Genomic DNA, 14535 nt, shown 5'->3' with positions numbered 1-14535 from the left:
GCTGACACAGAAGGCTTTCATGAAACACCATCTGATCAAGAGGAAATTGTGATGAATGAGGAAGTGCAAGCTTCTCTGAAGGAGCAGGCAAAAAAAAACAAGGTCTCAGGAATTGATGGAATACCAATGGGTATATTCAACAAACAGATACAGGCTTGGAGTGCTCACCAGGTCCTGCCAATAAACCTGGAAGACAACCACCTGGCCAGCTGAATGGAACAAATTTATATTTATTCTCATTAAAAAAATGTTCTAACAGAGTGTGAATATTATCAAACAATATCACAACTACTGCACTCAAGCAGCATACCACTAAAAATGATCCAAAAATTACTGGAACAGAACATCAACAGAGAACTATAAGAAATATAAGCTGGGTTTTGAAGAAGTCATGGCACTAGGGACATCATAGCCAATGTCAGATGGATCTTGTCTGAAAGCAAAGAGGGTCAAAGGAGTTTCTGTTTGTGTTTCATTGACTATTCAAAGGCATTTGCCTATGTGGATCACAACAAATTGGCTAACCTTGAGAAGAATGGGAATTCCACAACATCTAATTATGCTCATGAGAAATCTATACTTGGGCCAAGAAGCAGCCAACAGAACACAGAAAGGAAACATTGCATGATTCAAAATCAGGAGAGAAGTGTGTCAGGGATCCATGCTGTTTCCACACCTTTTCATTCTATATGTGCAACAGATCACTTGATAGGCTTTGCTTTATGAGGTAAAAAGTGGCATCAGGGTTGGAGTAAGACTGATCAACTACCTGCACTACACAGGTGATATTATCTCATTTGCTGAAACTGAGAAGGATGTGAGGCATTTGCTGCAGAAGGTCAAGGACTACAGTCTTCAATATGGGTTGAAGCTCAACATCAAAAAAACCCAAGATTTTTCATGCTGTGCCAATTGACAGTACCATATTAGATGGAGAAGAGACTGAGATAGCTAACAATTTCAGCCTGCTTGGATCCACAATCAAATACCCTTGACACCAGCAGTCAGAAAATCTAAAGATTTAAAAGAAGAATTAAGGCCTTTGAGTTGTGGTGCTGGAGAATAATCCTGAACATACTGTGAACTGCCAAGTGAACAAACAGATCATTCCTAGAGAGGGTGAAACCAAGTTGTCCCATGGAGGCAAGGATTTTTAGGTTATATCTCACATACTTTGGGCATGTTACTAGGAGAGATTAATCCTTGGGGAAGGACATCATACTTGGTAATATGGAGGGATAGCACAGGAGAGGCAGACTCTGAATTAAATGGATTGACACGATAACTAAGGATAACAAAAATTCAGGAGGTGTGCCAGAGGAACTGAGATTGTTTCAGGATATGACAAATTTCAGCACTATTGTGCATAGAGTTTCTATGAGTTTAAAGTGACTCAATTTGGTCCCTGGAAAGTGCCACCCGGCCCCTAAGGAGAGCCACTCCACCACTGGGGACTGTCACCTGGCTACTGGGGAGAGCCATCTAACATGGGAGAGGTGTTCAAACCCTGGAGAGCTATCCAGACCCTGGGGAGTTCTTCCCAGCTTCTGGGAAGAGACATCTGGCAGGGATGAGCCCTCCAGTTACTGGAGAGAGCCACCTGGCCCCTGAGGAGAGGCCCCCAGCACTGGGGAGTGCTGACTGGCGCCTGGCAAGAGCCACATCACAGGGGAGAGTCTTCCACTCCTTGTAGAGAGCCATCTGGTCCCTGGGGAGAGATACCCAATGTGTATGAGGAAATTTATGCAAGCCACTTTCCTCCATTTCCTCCTCCAGCACACGTGCAAGTAATACCTCCAAAGCCCTTTTCTTTGTAGCTCATGTTTGTTCTCTCTAGTTTTGCTTCCTTTCTTATAGGCAACCTGAACATTGAGTCTTGTTTCCAAACCTGAACCCTGAGCCCAGTTCCAGAGACAAAAGGGAAATATAACTGCCAGCTAAGGAAGCAAATGTGGATGGAGCTGCCAAGGTCAGCCAGCCACTCCCACTAGACTCACTCACACAAACACTTTGCAGTCCAGAGGGCAGAAAACGTTATGAAAATCTACCTGAACAAGAAGGCATGTAGCTTCATCTCAAGACCACCAGTAAAGTGTTAGATTGAGCTCTTATTCTAACTTCATCTCAACACCCCTGTTTAGCATGTAGCAGCCAGAGATTTTGTACTCCTATTCCCAAATAGGAAATGCACAATGAAAAATAAAAATATTTGTAAAAAAACTAATAATAATCACTATTGGACTATGCTCTCATTACTCTATCTTTTCTAGTCCCTGCAAGATCTTTCTTATTTCCTTTACACACTCCCTCCACCCACTAAAATTGCAACCTTGTGATCTCATCCCTACCCATCCTACCCTTTTGTTCCCACACCTTTTTTTTACCCCCTTGGATCCTCATAGCTGTTTTTTTAATATGTAATTATTCAGTATGTATATGTGTATATATGTATGTATATATATGTATACACACACACTCTGAATCAATATTGTAATGCATTCTGTGTGTACATAATGCACATATTTGTTCTGGGAGAACTGCATGAGCTGATATAAGGTAAGAACTAAGCTGCATATATGATAAAGAAAAAGGTATGGGGAAATCAGGGGCATAAGAAAGCACAACAGGCAAGGAAAACTGAGAGACAAAGCAACAATGAAAGTGATACTATAATGAAGCTTTTGAAATAATGCAAATCAGTGACAACTGCAGGGGAGGAATTTTTTTATTATTATTAATTTTGATAAAAATTTACAGATATTTTAGATTTACGTTCATTCATTGTTGCACTTTTCTCCCTGCTCCCCAGACCCCAGTTCCCTCTTCTCTTTGAAAAGTAAGAGAAAAATTTTTTCATTGTTATATAATCCCTTCCCCCCAAATCCACTCCACTACACAGCCTTCGTTCTGGACTCCTGTAATGACAATAATATCTAATCACATATCCCTTTTAAACAGTTCTTTCCCTCATCTGTTTCAATGCAGTGTACATTATTTATCTCATCTTTCTTAGTCTCCTCCCAACCCCAATATCAGTCCGTTTTACAGCAGTAGCCTTATGCAGTATTTGTCCTTTTGTGACAGAGATATTTCACTCAGCATAATGTCCTCCAGAGTCACCCATTTTTAATAATATTGCATGAGTTCCTTGTTTTTCAGTGCAGTGTAGTATTCCATTGTGTAAATATACCACAGCTTCTTTATCCATTCTTTTGTTAATGGGCACTTAGGTTGTTTCCAACTATTTGTTATTGTGAACAAAGTCACAATAAACATGGGTGTGCATTTTTCTGCTTGGGTGACAGTTATGGCTTCTTGGGCTATATTCCCAGTAGTGGAATTTCTGGGTCAAAAGTTATTTTTATTTGCAACTTTTGGAGAAAATGCTATGCTGCCTTCCATAGTGGTTGCAACATTTTATACTCACCAACAGTGAATAAGTGTTCCAGTTTCTGAACAACCCCATCAGCATTTGTTGTTTGCTGTTCTGTTAAATTTTGCTATTCTTAGTGGAGTGAGACGGTATCTCATAGTTGTTTTGATTTACATCTCTCTTGTTTTGAGACTATAAACAGTGAAAATGGAAGTTGCATACATAGGGAGTGTTTGGAGTTTGGTTGTATCACCCGAAGTACAGGTTTTAAATTCAAATTCCATGCCTATGGTTATTATCCCATTTGTTATGGATTATCTTTGTTATGCTAATGAGATAGAATTAGTATAGGGTATATTTTGAGCATCAGAGAGCTGGACAATTACTAAGGATGATAGATGTCAAATTGATGTCTTTAAGTTGTGGTGCTAGAGAAGAGTCTTCAACATAATATGGACTGCCAAGAAAACAATTAAGTCTACCTTTGAGAGGGTAAAAAGTTTCTTCTTGGAGACTAGGGTTTTGAAGCTCCATATCATATATTTTGGACACGTGTTCAGGAGGGACCAATCCTTGAAGAAGGATATCATGCTCGAAAGTATGGAGGGACAGCAGAGGAGAAGACCCCAGATGAGATGGATTTATTCAGTAACTATAACAATGGTGGTAGGTGTGTTGGAGTCAGTGAGACTGGCTCAGAATAAGGCAGGCTTCAGAACTGTTGTACTTAGGGTCACTATGAGTTGCAGGTGACTCAACAGCACATAAAAACAACAATAACACATAGTTTGAGCTGCTTTTAAAAAATATATAAAATATTGTTGTTGTTATGTGCTTTCAAATGTCCTACAATTCATAATGACCTTATGTACAACAGCCTAAACTTTCTCTAACCTGAGACAGTTTCCAACCTTATTGTCTCTGACAAACCTACACCCAATTACCCAGGTCATTGTGTCAATCCATTTCATTGAGGATCTTCCTCTCTTCTGCTCTCTCTCTACCCTCCCAAACATAATGTCCCCTCCAATGACTGGTACCTCCTTGCACCATGCCCAAAGTATTTCAGATGGAGCTTCAGAATCCTTGCTTCCAAGAATCACCTCTCCAGGATGAACCTGTTTGTTCTTCTAACTGTTGTTGTTGTTGTTAAGTGCCGTCGAGTCGCAGGCGACTCATAGCGACCCTATGAAGGAAAGTCCTCAACACTTGGGGGCCTTTCATCCTCTCTCCAGGTTCATAGGGTTTGTGGAGGCAAGCTATTATGGAAGTGGATGCCACTCCTCCTTCCAAGTTCTTCTAGCAGTCTGTGGTATACTCAATACTGTTCTCCAGCACCACACAGCTTAAAGGCTTCAATTCTCCTTCTATAATTCCTAGTCATTGTCCAGCTTTCTGATGTATAGCATGTAATTGCAAAGACCATGACCTGGGTCAGGTGGACCTTAGTCTCCAGACTGATATTGTTGCTCTTTAATACTCTGGAGAAGTCCCTAACAGCTGACATTCCCAATGCAATTCGTCCTTTCATTTCCTGGCTGCTGGTACCAGGAAATGTAGAATAGATTAAATAAATCAGAAATAAGAAGATGGGGAGGAGGGAACCAAGCCACCTGAAAATCACCCAGGAACTGAAGCTTAAAGAGACAAAGATGGACATGCAAAGCCAGAGCCCAGAGAGAGAAACAAAGCCTTCCTTACAGCTGACCTCCTGAGTTTGAGCTTCTAACCTCTAACACCATGAGGAAATAAATTTCAGTTTATTAGCATTGATGCTAACATAACTTTAATAAAATACAAAAATTGTCTTTGTATATTTCTCTTCTTCATCCACTTTATGATACTACTGATGCAAATTAAATTTTATCCACAGTATGCCCAACATGTATTTAAAGAAAAAAATTTGGTGAATGTATGCATTTCAGTATTTTCTTCTCATAATCCAGATCATAAAACAGATGAGGGAGAAAACTAAAACTATTTATGTGATTAGGTATTTTTATCATGAAAGTTTTGGCTTTTTTAACCTTCTGAGATCAATGTTCCCTTATTTGGCCATCATGTATATGAAAGGTGGAAACCATGATAAAGTATTAAGCACACAAAGGATATTAGACTTTCATTAGAAAAGGGACTACTCTGTAAACACAAAATTATACCTAGATCAAGAAGCTATTGTCTGAACAGAACAAGGGAACACTGTATGGTTTAAAATGAAAAAAGTGTGCAACAGGGTTGTATCCTTTCTTCATACCTATTCAGTTTATATGCAGAACAAATATTTAAAAAAGCTGGACTTTGTGAAGAAGAACGTGGCATTAGAATCAGAGGAAGACTCAACAGCAACCTGCATTATGCAGAAGATACAATCTTGCTTGCTGAAAGTTAAGAAGACTTAAGGCATTTTCTGCAGAAGATAAAAGATGATAATCTTCAATATGAACAACATAGGAACATCAAGAAAACAAAAATCTTTACTACTGGGCCAGTGGGTAGTATAATGGTAGCATAGAACATAGGGAGAAAGATAATTCAAATCCCATGCCTCTCTGGAGATTTTAATCCACTGGCAACTCCACAGGGAGAGATGGCGGGCAATCTAATCCCATGTAATTTATAACCTCAGAAACCCAACTCAGGGTCAGATATGAGTTGATTCCAGATTGGCAACATTGAGTTTGCATTTTTTTTCCATGAATTAAGATTGTATTTATTCCCATCAACAAACAAATGGATAGAGAAGTTGTGGTATATTCACACAATGGAATACTACGCTGCATTGAAAAACAAGGAACTCATGCAATATTATTAAAAATGGGTGACCCTGGAGGACATTACGTTGAGTGAAGTATCTCAGTCACAAAAGGACAAGTACTGCATGGTGCCACTGTTGTAAAACAGGACTGACCTCGGGGTTGGGGGGAGACTGAGAAAGATGGGTTCAATAATGTATACTGCATTGAAACAGATGAGGGAGAAAACTAAAACTATTTATGTGATTAGGTATTTTTATCATGAAAGGTGTCCAGAGTGAAGGCTGCATAGTGGGGTAGGCCTGGGGGAGGGGAGGTATTGTAAAACAATGAAAGAATTTTTCTTTTACTTTTCCAAGAGGGGAGTGTACTGGGGGGGAAGGGTTGGGAGGGGAGAAAAGTGCAGCAATGAATGAATGGAAATCCAAAGTCTCTCTAAATTTTCATTGAAATTAATTATAAATTTTAAAATGATTGTATTTATTTCGCTTTCTGTAGCTGCATTCTTCTATTCTTTATGAAATTTTCACAAATGCAAAATGACTAAAAGTAATTTAAAAAGCACTCTTTTAAAAATATCAGCACCCTACTTAGAATGAGTGTTGTTGTTATGTGCCATTGAGTCACCTGTGACTCATAGTGACTGTAGGTACAGTAGCCCTGAACCCTGCCCTATGCTGAGCCAGTCTCACTCCCTCCAAAACACTGACTTCCATTATCCTGTCTACTGTGTCATTCCATCTCATCCAGGGTCTTCCTCTCCTGTACTGTTTCTCCACCCTTTTTAGCATGATTTCCTTCTCCAAGGCCTGGTCCCTCTTGGAAACATGCCCTAAGTATGTCAGATGGAGCTTAAAATTCTAGCTCCCAGAGAGAAGCTTGATTTCACCCTCTCTAGAACAGACCTGTTAGTTCTCTTGGTGGTCCATGAAATGTTCAATATTCTTCTCTAGCACCACAACTCAAAGGCATTGTTTCTTCTTCTATCATCCCTAGTCATTGTTTAACTCTTTGAAGCAAAGCAAGTAATTGCAAAAACCATGGCCTGGATCAGGTGCACCTTAGTCTCTAAACTGACATCATTGCTCTTCAGCACTCTAGAGAGGTCCCTGAGAGCAGGTTTCCCTAGTGCAATTCATCTTTTGATTTCTTGACTCCTGGTGCCAGGAGTGTTGATTATGAAACAAAGCAAGCTGAAGCTGTTAATAATCTCAATTTCTTCTCCATATATCATGGTGTTGCTGATTAGCTTAATGGTGAAAATCTTTGTTTCCTGGATACTGAGCTTCAATTCATACTGAAGACTGCAGATCATGACCTTTTACAGCAAATGCTTCAAGTCCTCCTTAATTTCGGTAAGCAATGTTAGGTAATTTGAATAATGTGGGTTATTAATTAGTGTTCCTACAATCCTGATACCACATTCCTCCTCATAAAATCCAGCTTCCTGCATATAGAACATATAGGTTGAAAGGGTATGGAAATAGGATACATCCCTGATGTACATTTTTCCTGATTTTGAACCATGCAGCATTTCCTTGCTTTGTTTTGAGGACTGCTTTCTGCTCCAAGAATAGACTTCTTATGAGCACAATGAAGAGTTTTGGGATTCTCGTTCTTCTCAAAGTGAGCCACAACTTATTTGTGAGCCACACAGTGAAATGCCTTAGCATAGTCAAGGAAATACAGATAGACCTTCCCCTGGTATTCTTTGCTTTCAGCCAAAATCCAGCAACTATTTGTTACAATGTCCTTAGTGCCACAGCCTCTTCTAAACCCAGATTTCACTCTGGAAATTCTGTTGATATACTATTCCAGTTGGTTTTGCATAATCCTCAGTAGGATCTTGCTTGTGTAGGATATTACTGATACTGTCCAATAATTTCCACACTATGTTGGATCACCTTTTTTTTGAAGTGGGATAAATATGGATCTCTTCCAGTCAGTTGGCCAGGTAATTGTCCTCCAGATTTTTTGGCACAACCTGGTGAGCACATCCAGGGCTGCACCTGTTTGTTGACATATGTCTATTAGTATACCATCCATTCCTGGGGTCTTGTTTTTTGCCAATTCCCGTAGAGCAATTTGAACTTTCTCCTTCACCACCATTGCCTCTTGATCATGTGTTATTTCATGAAATCCCTCTGTTTCAGCCACCTGTTTCTGGCACAATGATTTTTTTATGCTTCCTGGATTATTCTGTATTCTTTCCATAGCACCCTTTAATATTACAACTTTAGACTTGAATTTGTTCCTTCTGCTTAAGAAATGTCAAGCAAGTTCATCCCTTTTGATTTGCTTTCCTGAGCTGCCCTTTAAAATTTTCTGTTCAGCTTCTTCCTGATTTTTCCCCTTTCCTTTGGCTTCTTGGTACTCTAGTGCAATATGCAGAGTATATTCTGACATCCATTTCAGTTTTATCTTCCCCTGTGTTACAAATGGATTATATCCTCCCACAGTTTATCTGGGATTCACTCATTTGTGTTCAAGCCCTCAAACCAGTCCCTGAGATGGTCTGTAAATTCAGGTGGGATAGACTTAAAGTCAACTTTTGCTTCTTGTGGATTTGACTTAATTTTCTTTAGCTTCAGTTAGAACTTGCATATAAGTAGTTGGTGATCTGTTCCACAATCAGCACCTGGTCTAGTTTTCACAGCTGATATTGAGCTTCTTCAGTGATTTTTTTTTCTCACTGATGTAATCAATCTGATTTCTATGTGGATCATCTGGTGATGTCCATATGTATAGTCGTCATTTATGTTTCTTATAAAATTTATTTGCAATGAATAAATCATTGATGGTACAAAATTCCATCATTTTATCTCCAGCCTCATTTCTGTCACCAAGTTCATACTGATCCTTCTTCCCTGTTCCCAATTCTTGCATTCCAGGAACCCATTATCGTTAATGCTTCTTGACTGCATGTTTGGCTGATTTCTGACTGTGAAGGTTGGTAGAGAACATCTGTTTCCTCTCTTTGGCTCTCTGGTTGTTGGTGCATATATATATTTGAATGTTAGTGGTATTAACACATTATCATTTTATGAGTATGGATACTGTACTGTCACTCACAACATTGTACTTCAGGATAGATCTAGAAATGATCTTTTTAACTATGAATTTGACCCCATTTTTCCATATTTTTTAATTTTCAGTGTAGTAGATCATATGATCATCTATTTCAAAATGTCCCATGCCAATCCATCTAAATTCACCATTGTTTAGGTTGTTAAATTTTATGCATTTTATTTTTTTCCTTAGCAATGTCAAATTTTCCTACATTCATAATTCTCACATTCCATGTTCCAATCATTAGTGTGTTCTTGTTACTGTTCTTCCTTTGTGATTCTCAACGCAAGGGCTCAGCCTCTGGTGTCATATGTGGTCGTCTAAACTAAATGTGCTCTATTGTACATAGTTTTTGTAATCCTGTTATTTCACAAGTGCATGGCCAATTCTTCTCCCTAATCTGTTTTAATTTGGATTCTCAGTTTTAGAAGAATATCTGACAAATGACATTCTACCTAGAATAACAGATCAAAGACCCTTCCCCGTTATACAGCTAACAAATTTGGTGTTGGACCAGCCCTTGCTTTCTGCTCATAAATAGAGGTTTTTATCTAAATTTTCTAAAGTGTAAGACAATACAGATATAATTTGAATTTAAGAAACTGTATTTGAAGCTCATTTTGAGTATGATAAATTAACTGGGAATAGATAAACAGCTATTATTTATTAAAATGATAGTTAATAACTTTCTTTTAATTCCCAACTTTGGAATAAGTATGCTGAATTGAGAAACAGCTTTAAAGTCATTCAGAGTTTGAGAAATTAACTGGATAAAAACATAACTGTAACTTTATTTTCATCTCCAACTCTGGAGTATGCTCCACATTGAAGAAAGGGTAGCATTTCAATTATTTTACTACTGATATTTTCCCTTGGTAGTGCCTTAATATAATAGTGCCTTAAATGTCTCATTAGCTATCATTAGCTCTGCTTGATGGATTGCAGTACATTTGTTTTTGGCAAGGATTTTCTGAAGAGATATTTGATGGATTTACATAGTTTTAATACCTGACAAGGGAGTGCCCAGACTCAGCAACCATAGAAGAAATAAAAAGATAAAAATGTCTTCTTTTCCCCATCATAATCTTCTCTCTCTTAAAGAAACATAATTCACCAGATGTAGATATTTTTGAAGCAAAGAAAACTTGCTTACTGACAAATTATTTTTCTTTCCCATATTGTAGTTTCTCTTGGATCAAAAAACAGGGTTGTTAAGAGTTGAGTTCTCAGGAAGCAGCCATGGAGATGGAGCATATGTTAAAGGCGCAAGGGCCTTTAAGAAAATCTTGGGTAGGAATACAACTCTAAGGGAATAAAGAAAGCAAGCATGGGCAGAGAGAAAAGTAGAACTGTGATGCACATGTTAACAAAGTTCTAAATTGATTCCATGGAGTCCTTTAGGACAGAAATGATCCTTCACATTTGGCACTTATTTGAGATCAGGAGTAAAAAACTATTCTTGTGTTGGATTAATAGACATCACATAAATGGTTCTCTTTGACAGAGAGAAATATCAATAAGCATTTAGTGTATCCGAGGGGGAAAAATAATTCCTTAGTCCTAAAGGGAATTCTAGGTGACTCACCACAGTATTCATCTTCTACATGTAAAATAAGTGGAAAAGTGCAAAACTGATGCAATGCCATATATGCTACTAATAGTCCTTTTATTGGGTGCAAGAGTCTGAATAAATGTAATTTGATTTTTTTATAATGGTATATATTTTATCTTATTAGTCAAATTACATAAACTGAATTCTATAGTTAAATAAGCAAATCATGAAAATATTTATTCAACAAATACTTCTTGAGACCTTACCTCAAACAATCAGACAGTAAAGAATGTACTAAAGGAGGAATTTACGTTTACCACCTGGAAGGGATCAGTTATCTGATTTGACAAACTAATTACACGAATTGAGGATACATAGGGAACACTTACATAAGAACAGGTATAATGATATACTATAAATAAAAGATAAGATTATTTAGAATATTTTAGATATATATAATTATAAATGTTCAGATTAAGAAAAGTTGTAAAAGTTTGAGTTAATCAAAAAGTTTACTCACATGAGGTTATTTTCCATAAAGTAAAGTTACAAATAAGAAATAATTGTAGGCTAGTACAGAGATATCTTGCTAATATTTTTATTTAGTTAGATTTAACTGTGCCAAATCTGTCTTGGTAGTTGATATGAATAGTAATGAGCTCAAATCGACGACATCTAACCACTGTGCTAATGATTTTACTAAGTTCTGATTTCTTAGGGTGATGCAGAACTCTGTAGTCAGAAGGAGACCAGAGCAGAGGAAGGAGGGGGACAGAACCCAGGATATTACAGTGGACAGAGAGTTCTACTATTGTGCAAGAAAGAAGTGAACAGATGAGGAAAAATGTCTATTTAATGAACGAATGCTGTTGCTATTTGTGGATCAAATTTAAATAGTTTAGGGATTATTAAAGATGATATTTCAGGTTAATGCTTAGTAAATAATTTCATTTTATTTTGAAAATGATATTATTTACCACTGTTACTTTCACAGTATTGCTTTACTATTCTTGTCTTTATCTGTTTTTGTCTTGATTTGTTTTAATTTCCTAAAAAAAAATAGCATCTCAACACTTCAAACTAAACCAAACTCACTGTCATCAAGTTGATTCTGACACACAGAGACCCTTCATCAGATCTTTATGGAGGGAGATTATTCATCTTTTTTCCATAAAGCATCTAATGGTTTCAAACTTCAGACCTTACAAGTTAGTAATCTAAGATGGTACTAGCTTCATCATCAAGGTTTATTCATAGCAACAGTTGTTGTTGTTGTTATGTACCTTAGAGTTGGAGCTGACCCATAGCTGACCCCTCCAGAGGATTATCAAAGGCAGTTAATCTTACAGGAGATTGCCTGTCCTCCTGCTGAGCTGCTGGTGGCCTTGAACCACGTGCTTTTGGGATTGCAGCCCAGCTCCTTGTCACTAGGCCAAAAGAATACAGGGCATTAAAACAGAGAAATATTTACTTATAATTACTCATGCTAACACATCAGATATTTTTATTTTTCCATTTTATTTCAAGTTGATGCATATATAAACATTATTTAAAAGCAAAAAAAGAATGTATAGTATAAATAATGCAGAGGTATGTTTATGGTCTACTCCCCTACCCCCTTTGCCATATATCATGTTTTATGATCCTTCATTCTTTACCACTCCAAGAAAGAAACCATTAGCCTTGTTCTGACCTTCTGAATTCCATGCTCGATGCCCAGCCTCGTAAACCTCTGGCATCAGCTTGTAGTGCCAGGTGATCTCCTTGGTTCTGAGTTGTGTGTGCAACCTCTGAAAGTGAGCTTCTTTGTGAATGTCTCCTCCCATTAACAGGAAATAACTTTTCATTCACCTTTTAAAACTTCAAGGAAACTAAACTTTCTCAAACAGCACTTTCAGACTTCTTGCTCTTTACTTGCTATTTGAATTTAAAAGTAATTTCAAATTTTACAGTTGAAATATTTCTCAGTTGTGGTGCCTGGCATGTAGTAGGCACTCAATAAATCTTATTGAATGAATATAGGAGTCATTCATACAAAGTCATGTATAAATTGCTTTAGCAAAAGAAAGTTCTCAGGAAATGTTTCCACAGGAAAATTTGTGTATGTGCCAGATTAGTTCTTTAAAAACAATCAAATAAAACAAAACTTTGAAGGCATAATGTTGTAAAATACACATTTTAGAAATCAGGATAGGTGTTGACCTATTTGCTTTGCATAAATTCTAGCTCTTTAAGCATCAAAATAGCCCTGCTTTCTCTGGTGGCATGTTCTTCCAAAGACCATGCATCTAGCTGTTTAAATCCAAATCCAACAGTGGTTCCTCAGGAGAAAGAAGGCAATCTCCTTTTATGCAATTCACTACCTGGGAAACCCAAGGGTCTGCTATAAGCTGGTTTTATTTAACCAGTAGTGGGTGGTTTTCAAAATTTAGAGGTAAGTCTCATGTAAACTGGAAACTGCTAGAGCCAAGATTTGAAAAACCAACCATTAACACTGAGTTAATTTTGACTCATGGCAAACTTTTCACAGGTGTGTGATGCTGTAAACATTAATAATGTTCCAGGAAAATACAATGAGAATTTAATAAGAGTAGAAAGTGGATTTAAACCAACTGTTTTCAGTTTGGAAGCTTTGGCAGCCTAGTGGTAAGAAACTGTGTGGACCAGATGACTTCATAGCTGAATTCTACCAAACATTCCGCGTAGATCTTTTACCAATTCTACTTAAATTATTTTAAAAAATGAAAAAGAAGGAACACTGCAAGAGTCATTCTAAGAAGCAAAAATATCCCTAATACCAATACCAGGCAAAGATATTAACAAGAAAGAAAACTACAGACCAATATCTCTGATGAATATAGATGCAAAAATCCTTAACAAAATTCTAGCCAATAGAATCCAAAAGCACATAAAAAAAATTCACCATAACCAAGTGAGATTCATAACAGGTATGCAAGGATGGCTCAACATAAGAAAAACAATTCAACACAATTTATCATATTAACAAAGTAAATAATAAGATCCATATGATCTTAGCAATTGATGCAGAAAAGGCATTTGATGAAACTTAACACAACTTCCAGATTAAGACACTCAGCAAAATTGAAATATAAGGGAATTTCCTCAATATAGTGAAAACAATATATGCAAAACCAAGAGCCAATATCATTCTCAACAGTGAAAGACTAAAAGCATTTTGTTTGCAAACAGAGACAAGACAAAAATACTTACTGTCACCTCTTCTATTCAATATTGCATTGGAAGTGCTTGCTAGGGCAATACAACAAGAAAAGGAAACAAATAAAAGGCATCCAGATGGGTAAAGAAATGGTTAAACTATTGCTATATGCATGTGATACGATAATGTACACAGAAAATCCTGAAGAGTCAACAAAAAAACCCACAAACTGTTAGTAGGCCAATTTAATAAATGGCAGGATATAAGACCAATATAAAAAAATCAGAGGGATTGCTCTACAGTAACAAAGAGAACTCAGAGAAGGAAACCAAGAAAGCAATACCGTTTATAATAGCCAATCACAAATTGAGATAGTTGGGAGTGAAATTAACTAGAGAGAGAAAAGATCTATACAAAGAAAACTACAGAACATTTCTACAAGATACAACATAAGACCTAAATAAAAAAAAAAAAAATGTCCTGTTTGTGCATAGGAAGACACACTATTGGGGAGCTCTGGTGGCCTAGTGGCAAGAAGCTGCAACTACAATCCCAGAGGTGCACGGTTCGAATCCACCAGATGCTCTGCTGAAGGAGGGACAATCTCCTC

The sequence above is a fragment of the Elephantulus edwardii genome, unplaced genomic scaffold (genome assembly GCF_000299155.1).
Source record: "Elephantulus edwardii isolate Elephantulus edwardi_28Jun2011 unplaced genomic scaffold, EleEdw1.0 scaffold00194, whole genome shotgun sequence".
Lineage (NCBI taxonomy): Eukaryota > Metazoa > Chordata > Mammalia > Macroscelidea > Macroscelididae > Elephantulus > Elephantulus edwardii.
This window is presented reverse-complemented; position numbering follows the sequence as displayed.